This window comes from Triticum dicoccoides, chromosome 7A (genome assembly GCF_002162155.2).
Source record: "Triticum dicoccoides isolate Atlit2015 ecotype Zavitan chromosome 7A, WEW_v2.0, whole genome shotgun sequence".
Lineage (NCBI taxonomy): Eukaryota > Viridiplantae > Streptophyta > Magnoliopsida > Poales > Poaceae > Triticum > Triticum dicoccoides.
Window position 1 is genome coordinate 544,057,077 of NC_041392.1, and position 18,774 is coordinate 544,075,850.

The following is an 18,774-nucleotide window of genomic DNA, read 5'->3' on the forward strand; positions in this document are numbered from 1 at the left end:
GGGAGTGCTAGAGCGCCCACCCCACATATATATAGGTGGGAGGGAGAGGGAAGGTTGCCATGAGGCGCCCCAAGTAGGCCGAATCCTACTTGGGGTCCTCCCCTTGGCCGCGCCCCCTGCCATGTTTGTCGGAGGGGGAAGGAAAGAGGGGGGGGGGGAGGGAAGGAATGGGGAATCCTATTCCACTCTTTCCCTTCCCCTCTTTCCTTCTCCTCTTAGGCTGGCCCATATGGGGGCTGGTGCGTTTTCCCTCTTGGCCCATAAGGCCCATATCTTTTGCCGGGGGTGCCCGGAACCCCTTTCGGTGATCCGATAAGTACCTGATACCCCCCGAAACACTTTCGATGTCCGAATACCATCGTCCTATATATCAATCTTTACCTCTCGATCATTTTGAGACTCCTCGTAATGTATGTGATCTCATCCGGGACTCCGAACAACATTATGTCACCAAATCACATAACTCATATAATACTATATCGTCATCGAACGTTAAGCGTACGGACCCTACGGGTTCGAGAAGTATGTAGACATGACCGAGACACTTCTCCGGTCAATAACCAATAGTGGAACCTGGATGCCCATATTGGCTCCTACATATTCTACGAAGATCTTTATCGGTCGAACCGTTATGACAACATACGTAATTCCCTTTGTCCATCGGTATGTTACTTGCCCGAGATTCGATCGTCGATATCTTCATACCTAGTTCAGTGTCTCTACCGGGAAGTCTCTTTACTCGTTCCATAATACATCACCTCGTGACTAACTCCTTAGTCGTTTGCTTGCAAGCTTATGATGTGTATTACCGAGAGGGCCCAGAGATACCTCTCCGATACTCGGAGTGACAAATCCTAATCTCGATCTATGCTAACTCAACAAACACCTTCGGAGATACGTCTAGAGCATCTTTATGATCACTCTGTTACGTTGTGACGTTTGATAGCACACAAGGTATTCCTCCGGTATCCAGGAGTTGCATAATCTCATAGTCGAAGGAATATGTATTTGACATGAAGAAAGAAATAGCAATAAACTGAACGATCAATATGCTAAGCTAACAGATGGGTCTTGTCCATCACATCATTCTCCTAATGATGTGATCCCGTTATCAAATGACAACATATGTCTATGGTTAGGAAACCTACATCTTTGATCAACGAGATAGTCAAGTAAAGGCTTACTAGGGACACAGTATTTGTCTATGTATTCACACATGTATTTAAGTTCTGATCAATATAATTCTAACATGAATAGTAAACCTTTATCATGAATAAGAAAATATAAAATAACAACTTTATTATTGCCTCTAGGGTATATTTCCTTCAAAACCGACAACAAACGGACATAAATACACATATAAACATCACTAAAAGTGAATCACAGTTCAACGTCCAGCAAATTCTAACTAGTTAGTACTACGAGTTAGATTATATAAACGAAGACGATGGCAGAGTTTCGCCACTTCCTCGTCGGCGCTGTTGTAGACGTCCGCGGCAGGAGGTGCGTCGTCATGGAGCCGTCATTGTCGTCGCCGTTGTCGGAGGAGGAAGATGAGATGACGATGTAGCCCTTCAAGCACCGGATGATGCGGTCCTGCTTGCGCTTGATCTTGGCAACCCTCACCGCCTCCACCCCCTCCCGCTCGGACTGCTCAATGTCGAGCCGGAGCGCCTTGGCATTGATCCTCCGGAGCCGTCGGGCCTCCGTCTTTGCTGTCATAAGTGACCGACGGTACATCCACACGAGACGCTCATCCTCGTTGGGCACCGCCAACATCACGTGGCGGCGGCGAGAGGAAGACTGCGCAGCCGCGTCCGACGCGGTCCCATCTTCCTTGCCTTCTGCCTCCCGCGGCGGGTGGCGTGCACCTCCGATTCTGGAGTGCGTATCCACGGCACCGGCGGAGTGCGCACTAGAACCCACCGCTGCTCGCGCGGAGCAACGACCGGAGGTGGAGGAGGTCGGCGGACAGGCGCCGCCGATTGAGCTACCCTCACACATCCGCGTGCGGGGCGGGGGTCCAGCGCCGACGTCGGGGTTGCGGTTGTGGGCGACAGGCGGCGTCACACCTGAACCGGAGTTACCACCCGTGTCCACCCGCGAGTGCTCCAGCGCGATGCGGAGGGCCAGCTCATCCTCGTCTCCGGCACCATCGCGGAGGAAGGCATCCTAGTCTTCATCGCCGGAGCTGTGGAAGTGGTTGCCGGTGCAGCGGTGCTGAATATGGTCACCGGCGCTCGGGAGTTGACGGAGTGGAGTGGAGTGAAGTGAGGCTAGGGTTTGGTTCCAGATGAGGATTTTGTGGGGTCGGAGTGGGCCAGAGGTGGGCCGGGCGGATGTGGCGGACGCGCCCGGGCCACCTCATATCCGCCCTACATTTGGGTTAGATATGAAGGATGCCAGTAAGGCCGGTGTTTGTTTGAGGCTTACGGTTGGTTCGGTTTTTTGTGACCGACCAGTGACTGTTCCGTCCGCCCCAAGGGTTTGAGATCGGTTTGAGAAGCCCGGCTGTAGGTGCTCTCATATAAGTATGATGTGTATGTGTGACATTTATACGGATGAGTATGTGTGCACATAAGGACATGGCAAGTGGAACCCTACTTTCCGATGTGTCCTTGAGTCTGTCCATTCCAATCTGCTGGGACTTCCCAATTATTGTCCTCCCTCCGTCGATGGTCCTCCACATCTGATGAAACAGAGTATATATGCGACATCTATGGATCGGTGTTTATGATGTACTCATGTGTAGTGTCCATCAAGTTTCACGCGTCAAAAGAAACTACGAGATAGCATACCGCCCCTGAGAAAGCAGAAACATGGGACAGTATACCTCTTGCGCGCTTCACTTCAGATCGCTTTGCAAAGATATGCTACATGTGATCAGATCATGATACAAATATTATTATTTTCCGTGTGATGATACAAATACTTAGTCGTGGAAATAAAAGGGCACAGGTTGTAAGCAGCCTTCTTCTTTATACTCCACATTCCCATGCCAACCACCCATTCCCGCCGGATTGATGAAAGTCAGCAATGGCATTATGAGCATGAACGTGAAGAACTGAAGATAATCCCAAAATGAAAAAGGAAATATATTTTAAACTAAAAAAATTGCAACACTTTCAACGCCTTCGCTTGTCACATGGCACCACCATTTGTGAAACATACAGAACCTTGAATTTCTTATAAGAAAACACAATTCTCCTCCATTTTCTCATGGTATGTCTGTTCCTGGGGCAGATCTCCATCTGTCCTATTCCTAGGATAATCAGGCACGTGAAGCCCAGCTCACCACCAGACTAAATTACTAATCGATTATCTTAAGCACTCAGATAGCATGCCGTACTAGCTTTGTCCGTGCTAATCTGCCAACAATACCTAATTCTGGTATGACCAGTGGCCCTACCCCTGCCCTTCACTGGTTATTATATACAGTATTATATTAAAACAATCTCTAAACATTCTTCAGAGCCACGCAATCCTACGTGGAATTCTTCGGGGTCAGCAACTTTTTTCTTCTTTGTATTTCTTAGTGGCGCCGTGCTTATCTTTTAGCTTGGGAATGATCTCTGCACCGGTATCTACTCCATCCAGGTTCCAGGCATGTAGTACACGATAAAGGGTCTCGTTTTCTGAAAGAGAAAGACGTAGCGCACCTGTGCACAGTCATATTCGTCGCACAAACCGTGTGATGGGGAAGTTTCCTTTCACTCCTTTTCTGATTCAAATGAAACTTCCAGGGTTAAAGGTGAGTGAAAAAAGTTGGCAAAGATTATGTAGAACCAAAGAAAGCCAAAGGGTGGAAATCATGTGGATCCCTTCAACCATAAGATTTGCAATCGTTGCATAACATGGCTTAGCATGGACCCTGACATCAGATTAGCATAAGATATTTAACGAGCACAGTGAAATTTTTGGTGATCATAATTGAATTAATTATCTCAATTGGTGATTAACATATGGTTATGATCGCTTGGAAATACAAAGCCATCAACGTTGGAAAAGACGTTAGGCGAGGCGGTCGGCCTTTGCCAATTGCCTAGGCAGCGCCTAATTGCCTTAGATATAACGTAGGCGGTCGTACAAGTTTGACCATCAGGGGTTTATTTCAGGTATTATATACATATAGACGGGCGGTTAGTTACTGTACATCGGAATATAATTGATTGGACCATTTAGCCCGTCAATGTGATATAGAATGATTTCTCACTAGACGATTTTTCGCTTGCCTTGCCTAGAGTTAAGCTTATGCCCTTAGCGATGTGTTTGGATGTCGCCTCGCGCTAAGTGTGTGTAAGCACAACCTAAGCATCTCCCTTTCCAGCAGAGCTAGCCAGTAATTCATACATTTATGCAAAGCTTGTGACTATCATGTTGGCTGATGTCATTTATTTACCGATGAAACCCAAAATGTAACAAGCCCATCAATTAATCGAAGAAAATGATGCAAATAATCATTTTATGTTTAAATTGCACCAGCCCAATATGCATGACGATTTCACCTCTTAATTTTCTTTGAAATCACTCCAAATCTCTTGGTGCCACTCTAAGGGTTAAAACAACAAGAAATGGATTATCCAAAATCATCCTATGCACAACTGACATCTTAATAACATTTTTAACCATCAAAGACATGGATATATTTATCTATGCCAAACTTGGATCAATAGTGATCATCGGCGGCACCATCTCCATATAGGTGAAGTCATATATGAGACCCTGCCACATGTATATTTGATAGCTTTAGAAAGTAGCTCGTCACCAAATAATGAAGATCATGGAATATATGCAATTAAAAGTTGTAGAAGAATTCCAATTAATTTTCAAAAGTTACCATTAATAACCCTTAATTTTCATTAGGATCCCGCTGCAACAGGAAGATAGGACAAAAGATGGTATGCAAGTTTTTGTTGCAAGCATGTACAATTACGGAATACATGCCTACATATGACTGATGAATCAGATCTAGTTTGTTGTCAAATTGTGTTACGATTATTACATAATTGATTATGTCAATGTAACATCCATTGTTCACTCACATGCCTACGGTTTTCATAATTGTTGCTCTCTTTAAGTCACTTTTGTGCTTGGCAATTGCTGTGAAGTATTGCTTGTGTTACCACTCTACAATCATACTATAATCACTACATCGCTTTTGCTACTAATAAACTCTCTCAAGCAAGTATTTGTTTCCAAGTGTAGTTGATTTGACAACTCAACTTCCAAGGCCAATGACATCACCAACACTCCGTTCATCATCGGAATCATCATCTCCACCAACATGATCTCCGTCACCAACCTTGGTTCATCCATCTATGTATCATATATGACCTCAGACCGGTTGCTGAGACTACTTCTATGTGTTGATTACATCTTGTAGTTGATTGATACGTCTCCAATGTATCTATAATTTATGATTGTTCCATGCTATTATATTATCTGTTTGGGATGTTTATGGGCTTTATTAGACACTTTTATATTATTTTTGGGACTAACCTATTAATCCAGAGCCCAGTGCCAGTTTCTATTTTTTCCTTGTTTTAGAGTATCAATGAAAAGGAAAATCAAACAGAGTCCAATTGACATGAAACTTCATGGAACTTATTTTTGGAACGAAAGCAACCCAGAAGACTTGGGGTGTACGTAAGGGAAGCAACAAGGAAGGCACGAGGCAGGGGGCGCGCCCTCCACCCTCGTGGGCCCCTCATGGCTCCCCTGATGTATTTCTTCCGCCTATATATATCCATATACCCTAAACTATCGAAGACGAGAATAGATCGGGAGTTCCGCCGCCAGAAGCCTCCGTAGCCACCGAAAGCCAATCTAGACCCATTCCGGCACCCTGTCGGAAGGGGAATCCCTCTCCGGTGGCCATCTTCATCATCCCGGTGCTCTCCATGACGAGGAGGGAGTAGTTCTCCCTCAGGGCTGAGGGTATGTACCAGTAGCTATGTGTTTGATCTCTCTCTCTCTCTCTCGTGTTCTTGAGGTGATACGATCTTGATGTATCGCGAGCTTTGCTATTATAGTTGGATCTTATGATGTTTCTCCCCCTCTACTCTCTTGTAATGGACTGAGTTTTCCCTTTGAAGTTATCTTATCGGATTGAGTCTTTAAGGATTTGAGAACACTTGATGTATGTCTTGCGTGGGATACCCGTGGTGACAATGGGGTATTCTATTGATCCACTTGATGTATGTTTTGGTGATCAACTTGCGGGTTCCGTCCATGAACCTATGCATAGGGGTTGGCACATGTTTTCGTCTTGACTCTCCGGTAGAATCTTTGGGGCACTCTTTGAAGTCTTTGTGTTGGTTTGAATAGATGAATTTGATATTGTGTGATGCATATCGTATAATCATACCCACGGATACTTGAGGTGACACTGGAGTATATAGGTGACATTAGGGTTTTGGTTGATTTGTGTCTTAAGGTGTTATTCTAGTATGAACTCTATGATAGATTGAACGGAAAGAATAACTTTGTGTTATTTTACTACGGACTCTTGAATAGATCGATCAGAAAGGATAACTTTCAGGTGGTTTCGTACCCTACCATAATCTCTTCGTTTGTTCTCCGCTATTAGTGACTTTGGAGTGACTCTTTGTTGCATGTTGAGGGATAGTTATATAATCTAATTATGTTATTATTGTTGAGAGAACTTGCACTAGTGAAAGTATGAACCCTAGGCCTTGTTTCAATGCATTGCATTACCGTTTATGCTCACTTTTATCATTAGTTACCTTGCTGTTTTTATATTTTCAGATTACAAAAACCATTATCTACTATCCATATACCACTTGTATCACCATCTCTTCGCCGAACTAGTGCACCTATACAATTTACCATTGTATTGGATGTGTTGGGGACACAAGAGACTCTTTGTTATTTGGTTGCAGGGTTGCTTGAGAGAGACCATCTTCATCCTATGCCTCCTACGGATTGATAAACCTTAGGTCACCCACTTGAGGGAAATTTGCTACTGTCCTACAAACCTCTGCACTTGGAGGCCCAACAACATCTACAAGAAGAAGGTTGTGTAGTAGACATCATTGATGCTTAGGAGTTTTATCGGTGAAGAATTATTATGTTCAGATTGTTTACCATCCATTCTTACCCACTGATCATGACCCATATGGTATCTTGTGAGTATATTCTTTAGTTCTTGAGGATATGAGAGAAATTTTGTTGCTAGTAATCATGTGAAGTCAAATACCGTTTAATATTTTGATTTTATGTTGTGGTGTTATGTGAACTTCGACTACTGATACGTCTCCAACGTATCTATAATCTTTTATTGTCCAGTGCTATTATAGTATCAATATTGGATGTTTTATATGCATTTAAATGTTATTATATATCATTTTTTGGGACTAACCTATTAACTTAGTGCCAAGTGCCAGTTGCTATTTTTTTGCCTGTTTTTGGATTTCCAGAATATCAGTACCAAATGAAGTCCAATTACCACGAAACTTTTTCAAGATTTTTTCTGGACATAAGAGACCCTGAAAGTTTCAGGAGAGGGCCAGAAGATGGAGTAACCCACAAGGCACCAAGGCGCGCCTAGGGGGGTAGGCGTGCCCTGGTGGCTTGTGGGGCCAACATGCATCTGCTTGACCTAATTTCGTCTCTATAAATTCTCTAAAATCGGAAAACCAGTAGAGAGCCACCCAAAATACTTTTTCCGTTGTCGTAAGTTTCTGTTCTCGAGAGATCCCATCTGGAGGCCTTCCCCGGTACTTTGCCAGAGGGGGAATTGACCACAGAGGGGCTCTACATCCACCTTGCTGCCCTTCCGATGATGTGTGAATAGTTTAGCACAGACCTACGGGTCCATAGCTAGTAGCTAGATGGCTTCTTCTCTCTCTTTGATCTTGAATACAATGTTCTCCTTGATGTTCTTGGAGTTCTATTCGATGTAATCACTCTTTGCGGTGTGTTTGTTGGGATCTGATGAATTGTGAGTTTATGATCAGATTATCTATGAATATTATTTGAGTCTTCTCTGAACTCTTTTATGCATTATTATTGCTTTGTATTTCTCTCTGATCTATTGATTTGGTTTGGCCAACTAGATTGATTTTTCTTGCAATGGGAGAGGTGCTTTGTAATGGGTTCAATCTTGTGGTGATCTATATCCCAGTGATAGAAAGGGACAAGACACGTATTTGTATTGTTGTCATTAAGGATAAAAAGATGGGGTTTATTCATGCATGAGTTTACTTTGTCTACATCATGTCATTTTCTTAAAGCGTTACTCCATTCTTTATTAACTTAATACTCTAGATGCATGCTGGGTAGCGGTCGATGTGTGGAGTAATAGTAGTAGATGTAGGCAGGAGTCAGTCTACTTGTCTCGGACGTGATGCCTATATACATGATCATTGCCTTGGATATCGTCATGATTATTCGTTTCTCTATCAATTGCCCAACAGTAATTTGTTTACCCACCATATGCTACTTTCAAGAGATAAGCCTCTAGTGAAAACTATGGCCCCCGGGTCTATTTTTATCATATACTAAAATACAAAAATACCTTGATTGATTTTTCTTTACTTTATTTTATTTTGTGTTTTATTTATCTATCTATCACTATGAGATTTGACTCTTGCAATTAACCGCCAAGGGATTGACAACCCCTTGTTTGCGTTGGGTTCAAGTATTTGTTATTTTGTGTGTAGGTACTGCTAATGAGGTGTTGCTTGGTTCTCCTACTAGATTGATAACCTTGGTTCTTAATTGAGGATAATACTCATCTCTACTGTACTACATCATCCTCTCCTCTTCAGGGAAATCCCAACATAGCTCACAAGTAGCAGGAAGAATTTCTGGCGTCGTTGACTGGGAGACATCATCAACATCTATCAAGTACCATTGCATAAACTTTCATATCCTTCATTTACATTATTTGCCATTTGCCTCTCGCTTTCATCTCCCCCACTTCTAAAACGTTTTCACAAAAATACAAAAATATTTTCCATTTCATTTTTGCTTGTCTGTTTACCATTGCATAAACTTTCATATCCTTCATTTACATTATTTGCCATTTGCCTCTCGCTTTCATCTCCCCCACTTCTAAAACGTTTTCACAAAAATACAAAAATATTTTCCATTTCATTTTTTCTTGTCTGTTTGTTTGTTTGCCTAGTCACGATGTCTCGAGAAAATACAAAATTGTGTGATTTTTTAATACTACTAATAATAACTTTATTAGTACTCTGATTGCTCCTCCAGCCACTAGTGCGGAGTCTTGTGATATTAATGCCACTTTGTTAAGTCTTGTTATGAAAGAATAATTTTCTGGTAATCCTAATGAAGATGTTGCATCCCATCTTCACACTTTCATTGAATTGTGTGATATGCAAACAAAAAAAGATGTGGACAATGATATTGTCAAATTAAAATTATTTCCATTCTCGCTACGAGATCGTGCTAAAACTTGGTTTTCATCCTTGCCACGAAATAGTATTGATTATTGGGATAAGTGTAAGGATGCTTTTATTGCCAAGTATTTTCCTCCCATGAAAATTATTTATCTTAGAAATCAAATTATGAATTTTAAGCAACTTGAGCATGAAAATTTTCCCAATCTTGGGAGAGTATGAAATTAATGATAAGAAATTGCCCTACTCATGGTTTAAGTTTGTGGATGATCATACAAAAAATTTATGCGGGGTTGAACTCTGTTTCTAGAAATCTTTTAGATTCCACCGTGGGAGGTACCTTTATGGAAATCACATTAGGAGAAGCTAACAAATTTCTTGACAATATTATGATAAATTATTCACAATGGCATACTGAAAGAACTCCTACTAGTAAAAATGTGAATTCTGTTGAAGAAATTAGTGCTTTGAGTGATAAAGTAGATGCGCTTATGAAAATGGTTGCTAGTAAAAGTGCTCATATTTATCCTAATGATGTGCCATTGTCTACTTTGATTGAGGAAAATAATGACCCCATAGATGTGAATTTTGTCTCGCAAAACAATTTCAATAGTAATGCTTATAAAGGTAATTTTAATCCTAGGCTGTTCCTTGGAAATTCCTCTAATAATTATGGAAATTACTATGGTAATTCTTATAGTAATAATAATAGGATCCCCTCTAATCTTGAAAATAATATTAAATAATTTATTAATGCTCAAAAGGTTTTCAACACTAAGATAGAAGAAAAATTGAGTAAACTTGATGATATGTAGGAGTATGGATAGAATTGTTCATGATGTGGAAAATCTTAAATATAAAATTTTGCCACCCAAGCTTGATATTAATGAAACAATTAAAGCTCTTTATGTCTCCATGGATGAAAGTAAAGAAAGAACTGCTAGGTTGAGGGCTAAGCAAGAATTCTTAGAAAAAGCGATTCCGCCCGGTTTTTATCATGATGAAGATATTAAAATGATTGGTGTAACACCCATTGAATATTTGTTTAGTAATATTAAACTTGATGAAAAGGGGACTGAAGAAGAGTTAACTTTAGCAATAAGGTGTCCCCATAGTTCGAAGGGTGAAAATCTTAATGAAAAATTGACAGAAGTCAATTTGGAGAGGTAAAAACTTTAATAGCAATGTGCCCACTCTTTTGGATTTCAAGGACTTTAATTATGATAGTTGTTCTTTAATTGAGTGTATTTCCTTGTTGCAATCCATGCCAAATTAACCCAATGCTTATGAACAAAATAAGGCTTTTACTAAACATATTGTAGAAGCGATGATGAAAGCTTTAGAAGAAAAGCTAGAATTGGAGTTTTCAATACCTACGGAATTATATGATGAGTGGGAACCTACCATTAAAGTTAAAATTATAAATTATGAGTGCAATGCTTTATGTGATTTGGGTGCTAGCATTTTCACAATACCAAAATCTTTATGTGATGTGCTAAGTTTTACCAATATGGATGAATGTTCTCATAATTTGCACTTAGCGGATTCCACTATTAAGTAACCTTTGGGTAGAATAAATAATGTTCCTATTCTTGTAAATAGGAATTATGTGCCCGTTGATTTCATTGTTCTTGATATTGATTGCAATATGTCTTGTCCTATAATACTTTGTAGGCCTTTCCTACGAATCATAGGTGATATTATTGATATGAAAGAAGGGAATATAAAATTTCAACTTCCGTTAAAGAAGCTTATGTAAGACTTACCTAGAAGAGAATTAAGCCACCATATGAATCTATTATGAGGGCCATTGTTGGGGATATGACTATTGGATATGACCCGCCCAGGAGGGGCCGGGTTATCCCAATGGAGGTTCATCTCCTTGAAGCCCAAGAGTATATTAAAGATGGCGGTTCATAAGACAGGACGGTTAAAAGGGCCCAAGCCCGAAGGCGGCTTAAGGCCTGTAAGTGTAAACCGCCATATATGTATGCCTTTTATTGTAAGGCATGTAAGATAAGTCACCGAGCCGGACACGTTTTGTATGAGCCGGCCGGGACTCTGTAGGCCGCAGGACGTCAACCCATGTATATAATGGGACAACCCGGCAGCGGCTTAGGGCAAGAAACTACAGATCGAAAGCCAGGCAAAGCGTCTTCGCTCCTCGGTAATCGAAACCCTAGCAATACAACCTCAAACTGGATTAGGCTTTTACCTTCACCGCAAGGGGCCAAACCAGTATAAAGTCCTCATGTTCTTTGTCTCGTTTAACCCCTTTAAGATAATCATGTCACAATGGCTCCACAACTAAGTCCTTCCACGAGGACATCTGCCGTGACAATTCCACGACAGTTGGCCCCCACCGTGGAATATAAGTCCCAAGCCTTTTGCAAGCAACAACACTTGGCACTTGGGGGCTAATGCCTGCCGAAAAATTTATTCATACAAAACGGCTCATGTGAATAAGTCCCAAGCACTTTGCAAGCAAGACTACTTGGCACTTGGGGGCTAATGCATATCGCTTGTGTCTTCCTACCATTTTATGATGACCCGGTTGTGCTGTAAACAATCACAGCCGGTTCATGGGGGCTACATAGATAAGCTTTCATTTTTAAACAATGGTAAATAGGACCAGCCTATTCATACTAATTAAACCGGCCCTTGGGGACTACGGATGCAATGCTAAATTGTTTAAACATCCGGTTTAATTCTAACTATGACAACCGACTTTGGAAGGATTCTACTACAGATGCTTATGGATTATTCTAAGTCTACAACATATTCAATCTTATCATAACCAGTAGATTTGGGGGCTGGCAGGATGAACATTTATGACTTATTTAAAGCCGGAAGTCATACCTCATACTTTTGATGCATCTGCTTCACCATATCAATTTCAAGATCGCGGCTGGAGTGTACTTGGTTGAGGTAGCCAAACAGAATTTCACTGCTGCTCAATTTTGCATAGTGGGAGACATCAAACCTCACTTTCCGCCTCTCAATAACCTCTTGCTTGGCGGAGTGCTTGGCCAAGACAGTTGGATTTCTCGGTTCTGTAAAACCGGTGCTAGTGATCAGAACATCATTAGCATGGGTCTCTGATGGCTTAAGCGAGCTTGATGGTTCAGTGTTCAAAGAGTCAGTATTGGTCTGATCAACGGAGAGGTCGGGAATTTCAGGTGGAGCGTGAGAGGCAGGTTCTTCTGGCTATTTTTCAGAGACTTCGAGTGTAGAGACTTGCTGCTCTGTTTCAAAAACTTCAGGTGCCTCAGTTGGTTTGGTCACCTTTGCCTTCTTACTAGGCTTTGCTTGTCCGCTACACAAGTTGTGACAAGTCAGTATAATTGTATGAATGTAAAGAAGTACAGAGTAAAAAGTAATTGTTGTTACCCAGGGGCAGTCTTGAAAGCTGGTAGCTGGGTCTGTGATGAGTCGCCAGAGGAAGAGCGAGAAACTTCCTGGTAGTTTGAATCAGAGGAATTGAGTGGCTGGCGAAAGAAACCTGTCAGCGGGTAAAAAGAAGTTAAGTTTGGGAAGACCTCATTTTGGCGTTTCCGTGGAACTGGAGTATTCGGTAAGCCGGAGGACAATTCTTCACCTCCGCTGTTCCGAGTCTGGCGCCGGTTCTCGTGTTGTTGTTGCTTCAAAAGAAAGTGAGGATCCAAATGAGATAAGGGGTGTGAAAATCTTACTTTCTGGGTTACTTGTCGAATTTTCTATCTTGGCAAATGTGCTGAGCCAGAGGGAATAATAGTTACCTCTTCTTCAACTGCTTGGCTGGCCCCCGTATCATCCTAAGAGTAATCAATGTCAATAAGATAATTGAAAAAGGAGCCAAGAGAGTCAAGGGCTACCTCCGACTCAGAGGTGTCGTCTAGATCAAACATGCCGGAGGCGCTTGGTTTCTTCTTATTTTTCTTAGAGGTTCTCTTGGTGTTTTTCATGGCGGCTTTCTTTGCAGCCCTGGCCTTCTTGGCGGCTTCATGATCATATTTCTTCTTCCAAAAGTCAGAGTCAGCCTGAGAAAGGTCATCAAAGCTGGGTTAATAAAGTGTTTAAATGATGAATTAAAAATATGAAAATTGGAGACTTACGTCTAGTGGCGGGTTAAGTTTGCAAAAAGGATTCAGACCCACTTTGCCACAGTCTTCCGAATCTTCATTCAGAAGGGTCTTGGTCATTTCGGTGATTGCCTCGTCAGTCAAGCGTACAGAGCTGTGGCACAGTGGATCCTTGATACCACCAGTGTAAGTACACATTAAGTCGGGCCGCCGGCTCAAAGGTATAATTCACCAGGAGAGCCAGCACCGAACCAAGTCAATGCCGGTGAAGTTGTTTCCCAATAGAGCTTTAACCTTCACAATGATGGGGGCAAGCTTTGCGCGTTTGGCAGTGGTAAGCTTCTCAGGAAGAAGATGTTTTGGATCCAGGCACTCGACACGATAACCCGACAATGGATTCTCGTCAGCCTGAGAGGTATCCTTGCAATAAAACCATGTCTGATTCCAGTCCTTGGGATGACTCGGCAAGCAAGCATAGGGGAAAATAGCATCTCTTCTTAGTTGAATTGAGATTGCACCAAGTTCCAAGCTGGGTCCGTTTGTGAATTCGTTTTGGCGGTTCAAGTAAAAATATTCTCAGAATAGTTCAACACTGGGCTCCATTTGAAGGTATACTTCACAGAAGACTTGAAAGTTGCAAATGTTTGACACGGAATTGGGTCCGATGTCTTGCGGATGGAGTTGAAAGAAGTGCAGAATGTCTTGAAAAAAATTAGAGCCGGGTGGTGAGAAGCCCCGGTTCATATGGTCAGTGAAAACAATAACCTCACCATCCTTCGGTTGAGGTCTTTCTTCATCCGGATTAGGGGCGCGATAATGCATAACGTTCTTTGCTGGCAGATACCCGATTTTAACAAAATCCTAGAGAGTGCTTTCGGTAACAATGGAAGGAACCCAATTGCATGAGGTGGTTGTCTTTAGTGGCATTGTGAAGGAGCCTAAAGGAAAGAAAGATTTTTGCCGGTTAAAATTGATTCATTAAGCCAGAAGTAAAGGATGCAATATATATTCAGGATGGCGGCTTAAATGGGGCCTAATGATATCTGGGTAATTGTAAGCCAGTGATGTAAGCCGCCATGACCAGCATGGATATTCAAAATCTGACAAGAGCAAATTCTACTAAGTGTTGGGGTAATCAGGTTCCATAGGTTGAAGCTATAAGATTGGATCTGCAGCTATTCAGAAAAATGAAATAAAATCTAAATTTAAGGTGGCGGTGGCCGAAAAGCGGGGATGTCCAGATGAGATCTATTTGCAATGGGGATATATCCTGATATTAAAAATTTAGTGCTAAAGCTGCTACCGCACAAGATTGGTGTCATTTTTCAGATCAAAACTATGAATCTAAGCAAGAAAGGGAAGAATGGTGATGAATGCCGATGAACAAGGAAACCCTAAGATAGATTTATCAAGAAGAAAGGTGAAGGCTTACCGACGCTGATGGACAGCGGAGGGGCGCCGCAACGTTCTGGTTCGTTCAGGGTGATGCAGCGGCTGAAGTTGACGCAGTGGATGAAGGTCGACGGCGGCGGAGCTCGGGCGTGCAGGAGCGTTGCGAGGCGAGAGACGAAGGTAAGAAGGCAAAGGGGAAGAATGGAAAGAGGACACGTGGCCTTATTTATAGGACTGGAAGGATAAGTGGCCTGGCGAGAATCGAGGAGACAAGAAAATGGATATGTGACAGTGAGAGCGCCTCGATTTTCGGAGGATCATTAATGGAAAATATTTATTAAAGATTTGGGCTGTATGTAATATTAATGATAGGTGATGTCACGGCGGGTTACCGCAATTTCAGGAGATGACATCATGGCGGGTTACAGATAACACAGGAAGATGAAGAAGTATTTTTTCTAAGTGTTGAAGATTGACATGAACAAGTTCAAATCAACCTGGGGCCTAATGTTGGGGATATGACTATTGGATATGACCCGCCCAGGAGGGGCCGGGTTATCCCAATGGCGGTTCATCTCCTTGAAGACCAAGAGTATATTGAAGATGGCGGTTCATAAGACAGGCCGGTTAAAGGGCCCAAGCCCGAAGGCGGCTTAAGGCCCGTAAGTGTAAACCGCCATATATATATGACTTGTATTGTAAGGCATGTAAGATAAGTCACGGAGCCGGACACATTTTGTATGAACCGGCCGGGACTCTGTAGGCCGTAGGGCGTCAACCCATGTATATAAGGGGACGACCCAACAACAGCTTAGGGCAAGAAACTACAGATCGAAAGCCAGACAAAGCGTATTCGCTCCCCGGTAATCGAAACCCTAGCAATACCACCTCAAACTGGATTAGGCTTTTACCTTCACCGCAAGGGGCCAAACCAGTATAAACTCCTCGTGTTCCTTGTCCCGTTTAACCCCTTTAAGCTAATCACGTCGCAATGGCTCCACAACTAAGTCCTTCCACGAGGACATCTGCCGTGACAATTCCACGACAGCCACCTATGGAATTAATTTGAAGGATGACAACACTTGAAACTATGCATTATGACTAGCTAGGGTTTGTGGATACAGAGGCTTGCGGCAACGGAACTTCTCATCTAGGGTTCTTTTTGATGTTTGGGGTATTTATAGGAATTTTTGGCGTCGGTCTCACACCAGGGGGTGCTTGAGGGGCCCACAAGCTCAGGGGGCGCGCCCCCAGGCTTGTGGCTCACTCGGCCACTTTTTGGCCCAGCTTTGGTGCTTCGTGGGTCTCTTTTGGTCCATAAAAATCATCGTAAATTTTCGGCCCATTCTGAGAACTTCTATTTCTGCACAAAAAACGACACCACGGTAGTTCTGCTGAAAACATCGTCAGTCTGGGTTGGTTCTAATCAAATCATACCAAAACCATGTAAAATTGTTGTAAACATGGCATGAATACTTCATAAATTATAGATACGTTGGAGACGTATCAATAAGTGGCATCGGATCCTGCACTGGTGGTTTTGTAATGCCAACAGGGAGGCCCAGGTAAGTGAACGACATGGTGCCAATGACACAGCCCAGCAAGGCAGCAATTCTCTCTGTGGCCGCAACATCATAGTTGATGAGAATTATGGTTGATTTGTGGAAGTTTATTCGAAGGCCAATCGAGGTTGCAAACGAGGACATAACATCTTTGATAGTGATAATTTGGTGCTCATCAGCAGGCATCATGATTATTGTATTGTCTACACATTGAATTACCAGGTAGTCTTTCTGGTCTGGGTTTGGGAAGGGAAACTCAATAAGATTTTTGTGGAAAGCATCATTGATGGCCACTTGTAGAAGGTCAGCTGCGAGTACGAATATGAGGGTGTTGGGGAACGTAGTAATTTCAAAAAAAATTCCTATGCACACGCAAGATCATGGTGATGCATAGCAACGAGAGGGGAGAGTATCGTCCACGTACCCTCGTAGACCGTAAGTGGAAGCGTTATGAGAACAAAGTTGATGTAGTCGTACGCCTTCATGATCCGTCCGATCCAAGCACCGAACGCATGGCACCTCCGAGTTCAGCACACGTTCAGCCCGATGATGTCCCATGAACTCCAATCTAGCAGAGCTTTGTGGGAGAGTTCCGTCAGCATGACAGTGTGATGACGGTGATGATGTTGCTACCGATGCAGGGCTTCGCCAAAGCACTGCTACGATATGATCAAGGTGGATTATGGTGGAGGGGGGCACCGCACACGGCTTGGAACAATCAACTTGTGTGTCTTTAGGTGCCCCCTGCCCCATATATAAAGGAGCAAGGGGGGAGGCCGGCCGGCCTTGGTGCGCCCCAAGGAGAGTAGGAATCCTCCTCCTAGTAGGAGTAGGATTCATCCTTTCTTAGTCCTACTAGGAAGGGGGAAGGGGAAGGAAAGAGAGGGAGAGGGAGAGGGAAAGAGGGGTCGCGCCCCCTCTCCTAGTCCAATTCTGACTCCTTATGGGAGGGGGTGTGCCACCTCCTGGGCTGCTGCCCTCTCTCTCCCCTCAGGCCCACTAAGGCCCAATACTTCCCCCGGGGGTTTCGGTAACCCCTCTGGCACTCCGGTTTTCTCCGAAACCATCCGGAACACTTCCGGTGTCCGAACATAGCCGACCAATATATCAATCTTTACGTCTCAACCATTTCGAGACTCCTCGCCATGTCCGTGATCACATCCGGGAGTCCGAACTACCTTCGGTACATCAAAACACATAAACTCATAATACCAATCGTCACCGAACTTTAAGCGTGCGGACCCTACGGGTTCGAGAACTATGTAGACATGACCGAGACTCGTCTCTGGTCAATAACCAATAGTGGAACCTGGACGCTCATATTGGTTCCTACATATTCTACGAAGATCTTTATCGGTCAAACCGCATAACAACATATGTTGTTCCCTTTGTCATCGGTATGTTACTTGCCCGAGATTCAATCGTCGGTATCCTTATACCTAGTTCAATCTCGTTACCGGCAATTCTCTTTGATGACACACAAGTGCAGGGGATCTATCTTAGCCTTTTCGATAAGTAAGAGTGTCGAACCCAACGAGGAGCAGAAGGAAATGATAAGCGATTTTCAGCAAGGTATTCTCTGCAAGCATTGAAATTATCGGTAACAGATAGTTTTGTGTTAAGATAAATTGTAACGAGCAACAAGTAATAAAAGTAAATAAGGTGCAGAAAGATGGCCCAATCCTTTTTGTAGCAAAGGACAAGCCTGGACAAACTCTTATACGAAGGAAAGCGCTCCCGAGGACACATGGGAATTATCGTCAAGCTAGTTTTCATCACGTTCATATGATTCACGTTTGGTACTTTGATAATTTGATATGTGGGTGGACTGGTGCTTGGGTGCTGTCCTGACTTGGACAAGCATCCCACTTATGATTAACCCCCATTGCAAGCATCCGCAACTACAACAGAAGTATTAAGGTAAACCTAACCATAGCATGAAACATATGGATCCAAATCAGCCCCTTACGAAGCAACGCATAAACTAGGGTTTAAGCTTATGTCACCCTAGCAACCCATCATCTACTTATTACTTCCCAATGCCTCCCTCTAGGCCCGAACAATGGTGAAGTGTCATGTAGTCAACGTTCACATGACACCACTAGAGGGATGACAACATACATCTCATCAAAATATCGAACGAATACCAAATTCACATGACTACTTATAGTAAGACTTCCCCCATGTCCTCAGGAACAAATGTAACTACTCACAAAGCATATTCATGTTCATAATCAGAGGGGTATTAATATGCATAGTGGATCTGAACATATGATCTTCCACCAAGTAAACCAACTAGCATCAACTACAAGGAGTAATCAACACTACTAGCAACCAACAGGTACCAATATGAGGTTTGGATACAAGAGATGA